The sequence below is a fragment of the Camelus ferus genome, unplaced genomic scaffold (genome assembly GCF_009834535.1).
Source record: "Camelus ferus isolate YT-003-E unplaced genomic scaffold, BCGSAC_Cfer_1.0 contig1193, whole genome shotgun sequence".
NCBI classification, from domain to species: Eukaryota; Metazoa; Chordata; class Mammalia; order Artiodactyla; family Camelidae; genus Camelus; species Camelus ferus.
Window position 1 is genome coordinate 40,409 of NW_022587722.1, and position 6,049 is coordinate 46,457.

The following is a 6,049-nucleotide window of genomic DNA, read 5'->3' on the forward strand; positions in this document are numbered from 1 at the left end:
ATTGGTGATTTTCAGCATTATACTAAGTGAATCACCTTATATGACTCTTTGAAGCAATCGGAGAGATGCATGGCCTAATGTGTTTGGAAAACAAAGAACAAGCAAACAAACCAACAATCAAACAAACAAACAAACACCAAAAATGTATGTTTTGCTGACATATATGCAAAGCAACCGTGAGAATTCAAAAGAAAATACTCAAATTTATGTCAAGGATCATTCAGCACGCAACAGCGCAGTATCGCCTCTTGCATGTACTCAACACACTTGTATTAAGAAAACAGATGCGTGCATTAATATTCATAAATATTGATTCTTAAGAGCATATCATTACCTAAATCAAATTCCTATTTTGAATAAAATGGATTCATAGTCCGTGATATAGGATTACAAGTCTTCCAACAGGATGAATAAATGGCATATTCAACCCTATGTGGAGAATAAATGGAATACGCTTTATAAAAAAGAAAAGTAGCTCTACAAAACTTTAACAAGTGTGTGAGAGGCAGACAGTAAAGTGTACTTTGGGGTTGGTTTCCTTTCTAAGAATTTCAGCCCCCATGTAAAAAATGGATCCATGTTCTGAGATTGTGTGTCTTTCAGCAGAAAATCAACAGACGGATATGTGTTCTGGGTGAATGGATATTACACAAACATATGATTCCTATTGAGGTACTTTTGATACTGCTAACAGTTAGAAAGTTTAAAGATGGGTGAAACCATAAACTTAAAATGGACATACTTCCCTCCGTTTGTACTGTGTTTACAGAACTGAGCTTCAGGAAACAGGGTTAAAAAAAAAGGACCATGGGACACTAATGGAGAGAATCACATTTACCTTAGGAACCTCTCATCTGATGCAGCCCCTCCCCCATAAATGACAAGATGCAGCAACAACTGGGGATGACAGTTACCGTTCGGATTCCAGGGGTAATGTTGGTGTGTTCCACGATTCTTGCTGTGGCTTGTGGATCCAATCTCACTTGGCAGAGCTCCATGGTTGGATCAGTGTCATGGAGGGGCTGCTGCCCTCTGTGGAGCTTGGCTTAGGACTATTGTTCAGGAAGCTGTGGAAGTTCGAGATACTGTTGCTGCCCAATGGCTTGAGATCACGGGTCAGTTTCTAGAAACTGAAACAGCAGACAGTGGAAGATCTCCCTGTCATCAGCTTACTGGTGAGGTTCTGAGGTACTTTCAGACTTGCCAAGTCCTGTAGAAGTCGATTTTATGGGAGACATGAAGAGAAGCTGACAGAAAGGCTGGCTGCATGGATTGAGGAGAGATGTGAACACATTGATGAGGGTTGTTCTGCTACAATGGAGAATACTGGCATGGAGTCTTCTGTAGAGAATACCAGCCTTGAAAGACACTTATGAGACATATTGAGCCTCGCTGATACTGTCAGAAACCTGTGGAGGGTAAACGTGCACTTGAGGAAGGTACTCAATTCTCTGCTCCAATAACTGGTCTAAGAATCCTGACGTCTAAAAGAGAAGAGATGGCAGTAATGATAAAACCACTCATGTTCTTGGAAGAGGTCATGAGAATCCACACATCCCAAAAGGAAATTATAAATCAATCAGACCGCAAAGCACGAAGCCATGTTAAGACTTTTCCCAGGGTTGGGCCTAGCTATCAAACACTTGCTCTTCCCTCCCCTCCACTCAGGCATCCATTTCAAAGGATCAACACCTGAGCTGCAATTAAGCCAGTAGGAGTTTAGCAAGCCCTTCCTAGAACCAGTGTTCCACCAACCTGACCCTCTGTGCACAACACTGAACTCCTCAATGGTCAAATTATCTCATCTAAAATAGATAAGAAATGAATATTTAGCTCACACAAAGAAATGATGACCTTCCCCTAGATTCAGCAACTGCTGGGATTAGGTCTTCTTTGGGGTGAAGGGAGTGTGGTAAGTGAGGGGAATATTTGACTGAACATGAATATGTATTTCTCTTCAGTTTTTCAAGACAGTATAGGTAAATTTATAAGTCAGTTAGTGAAACGAATTGTAAAAACCGCCATAGACACATATGGACACATGTTATTTGGACTGTCTTTTCCTTTCATTCAAGCCTCTGGTGCAATATATCATGAGGGTTCAGATTTGGTTGGGATTAATTGCTTTACCCAACATTATCAGATGATTAATCATTCTCATCATTGATAAAACAGCACCTGGTTCTCAATAGCCTACCAAAGCAGCAGCAGTTTTCTCATAGCTATAATGCCTCTCGGTTATTTTGGAACCAAGCCAATATCTAAGTATGTTGATTGGGTTACCTTTGTCTTACTACAGAGAAATGTTACCCCTTGAAATGAAAACATTGGTCAGTATGAGTCACTGGGAAGAAAGGTCACCAAGTGCAAAATATAAAAACTGGGTGGGGGTTATTTCAGGGTTCCAATATTTAGTTTATTGTTCCTGTTTGTGTTGGAGGCATCAACATTAAACAGTGGTCCTGTCCCCTACAACATATTGTACTGCTTTTTTAAACTCTATCTATTTTTCCCTTAGAGCTGACAAAACGGTACCTGAATTTGACAAGTCTGGCTTGTAGGTAGATTTAGTATGTTTCAAAAACTAACTTCATTTTCATATAAATCCCCAAATATTTAATTCAATTCTATTAAATTTTTGAAAGCCCGCAACTGAGGTTTCAGCACAATGTCAAACTGGAGTCTTCCGACAAACCTTCCAACCATGGCTGTATAGAAAAAAGAGGTAAACAAGAATCACATTTCTGTGAGTTATACATGGAATGTGTTGATTTATCATTGCCCAGTTGGCAGAGTACCAGTGGAACCTATGCTCACTCGCTCCCATGTACACAGCATGATAAACCTGCAATCACCCAGCCAGTTGTCCATGACACTTGCTGTAGAGTGGTCTCTAACTTCCAAAGACAGAATGAGACCTCAGAAAACCTGGAAGTAGGAGAAGGCAAAGTAGATAATGGAAATCAGTGCAGGACCTGACCTCTGCTAATGGAGCAGCAAAGGTGAAACTCTGTTTTATTTGGACGCACATTGTCAAGTGGACAGGACGCATGGGATTGAAAGTGATATGCTGAGTGTTAGAAGAGTACACAGCAGATGCTTGGCTGACAGAACTCAAAGCAATCAGCAGAAATTATCCCCACAATAAATTATGAGACCAAGATAGGTGCTGCCAAAAGTGGGCTCTCTGTGGCTGTGAAAAATGGGGGATATGGCTATGGATGATGGCACACACTGAGCCTCAGGTAACCGGAGAGTGTTGTGGATTGTGGTTGGCCCTATCCAGAGAGGAAACTCACCTGGGTCCCCAATGAGAAAGCAACCACACTGTCCCGTGAGGTTGAGTTTATTGAAATGTTCCATGGCAACATCCACTGCATCTGCAGGCCCAGGGACCAACATGGCATTTTACAAATAGAGCACGTGTGAGGCTCAGAGACATCATGCATCTGATCTGAGGGATCCAGAGGGCCTTGGGGTTGAAATCAGTTTCCAAAGCCTTAGGATCTGCTACATTCACAACCTGGAATGGGAGTACCAGTTTGGTATGAGGCACAGGATGCGGGACAGCTCTGTGGTTGCCTTCATGGTCCCAAGCAACAAGGATGAGAGAACAAAGAACATTAGTTTAGGTCAACAGCATGAGAAGATGAAGCATTAAATTCACCATTATCTCCCAAATGCAGATGCTATATTTTGAATGGCACTGACAGGGTGCAGCACAGAGGACACCTAGCTGGGGCTGCATGATAATGGCAGCAGGCCCTAATTCAATGCATCCTTAGATATGTTTCCACAGATTTTTCTGTAGACAGAGAAGCTCTGGAAAGAACTCGTAACATTGGTATATTCCCATGGAAATAGAAAGGACAAGCTCACTGTCATGATGTTGTTTTGGAAACACTCCAAAATGACAATCAAAAGCCTACAGAACTGAAAAGTTTACATGCTTCGTTTCCACAAGAGGAAGGGTTTTGTGCACTTTCATAAGAGTGACATAAGAGTAGTAAGTATGAGGTTATACTAAACGACAAGTGTATGGTGTGTTCATCACAACAAAGGCATCACCAGCAATTAGAAATATACAAGACAACACACACAGGAAAACGATATGGCATCAATGTGTAGGAAAAATTGTCCTCACAGAAATATCATGGAATTGCACACACACAAGAGATTAAAACTTTCCCTTAAAAAGCCCTACAAGTCTACATTAGATACCTGATAGTACTTGAACAGTAGATATAAAGAAGCATAGTAAAAGAAACAGGAAGTACCATTTTCAGTTCAAAAGAGATTGAAGGCACAAAGAAAAGCTTTCAAACAACTAGATTATGAAACAATATCAGAGCAAGTATTGAAAATTGAGGTGAGAGAAACACTGAAAAACCACAGTGTGTCAGAATGACAAAAGGCAGAATACCAGAAAAGGGGAAGAGCACCTCTAAAGACGAGCAAAATAAAATCAGAAAACTCAATGGATGAGATAATAGCATGGCTAAAGTCAGTCCTAAGCAGACTACATAATACAGAGGGATTCGTGAATGACTGTGAACACAGGAGAATAGAAATCCCTCATTCAGAAGATGACATAGAAAAGCAAGAGAAAACCAATGCAAATATTGCTGTTGAATTCTGGGTTAAGACAAAGCATGAAAGAATAGGATTCATAAGAGTTCCAGAGGGAAAAGCAAGATATAAAAAAGAAAAGTCTGAAAATGTTTTTGGAGAAAAATCAGACTGAATTTTGCTGAAAGCCAAGAATCAATCATCTATACAAAACCAGGAAGCAAACATCGTCCAAATTATGTGGAATCTCAAAAGACCTACAAGGAGCTGTAATATCATTCAAATCACCAAAGTTCATGATCAACCCAGTGATTTTCAATGCACCTAGAGGAAAGCAACTAAGTCACAACAGAACCTCCACAGGGGTTCCAGCTGATATCTCGACAGAAATATTGCAGGACAGGAAGGAGTGCCAGGACTTAGCCCAAATCCTGAAAGAAAAAAAGCTGCAAACTAGGGGAGCTAATGCCACAAGACCGTCATTTCTAATAACGGCAGAGCTAGAGACTTTCACATACCAGCAAAACATAAAAGAATTCAGCAGTTTGAAACTTATACTAAAAGAAAGATTGAGAATTCTACCCTGAATAGTGAAGAAGCAAGACGAAATGGAAATAAGAAAACCATCATTGGAAATGCAAGAAGAGCAATGAGTTGCAGAGAATAAACAAGAAGAAGGCAAGGAGGACATCAAAACCCTAAAGATGGGAGAGGGAAGCAGGAAAACATAGGTGATTTTCAGCACTATACTAAGTGAATCATCTTATATGACTCTCTGAAGCAAATGGAGAGATGCATGGCTTAATGCGTTTGCAAAACAAAGAACAAGCAAACAAAAAACAATCAGACAAACAAAGAAACAACAAAAGAGTACAGTTGGCTGACATATATATAAAAGGAACCATGAAAATTCAAAAGAAAATACTCGAAGAGTTGTCAAGGAACATTCAGCACGAATCGAACGAGTATCGCTGCTTGCATGTACTCAACACACTGTTTTTCAAAAAAAAGATCTGTGCATTAATATTCATAAATATTGATTCATAAGAGCACTTTGTGACCTAACCCAAATTCCGATTTTGAATAAAAAGAATTCATAGTCCGTGATATAGCCTTACAAGTCTTCCATCAGTATGAATGAATGGCATATATATTCCTACGTAGAGAATAAATGGCATATGCCTATAACAAAGAAAAGTAGTTGTAAAAAACTGTACTAAGAGTAAGAGAGACAGACAGTAAAGTGTACTTTGGGGTTGGTTTCGTTTCTAGGAATTTCAGCCCCCATGAAAAAAAATGGATCCATGTTCTGAGATTGTGGGACTTTCAGCAGAAAATCAACAGATGTATATGTATTCTGGGTGAATGGATATTACACAAACATATGATTCCTATAGAGGTTCCTTTTGTAGTGTTAACAGTTAGAAAGGTTAAAGACGGGTGAAAACATAAACTTAAAATTGACAAACATCCCTCCGTT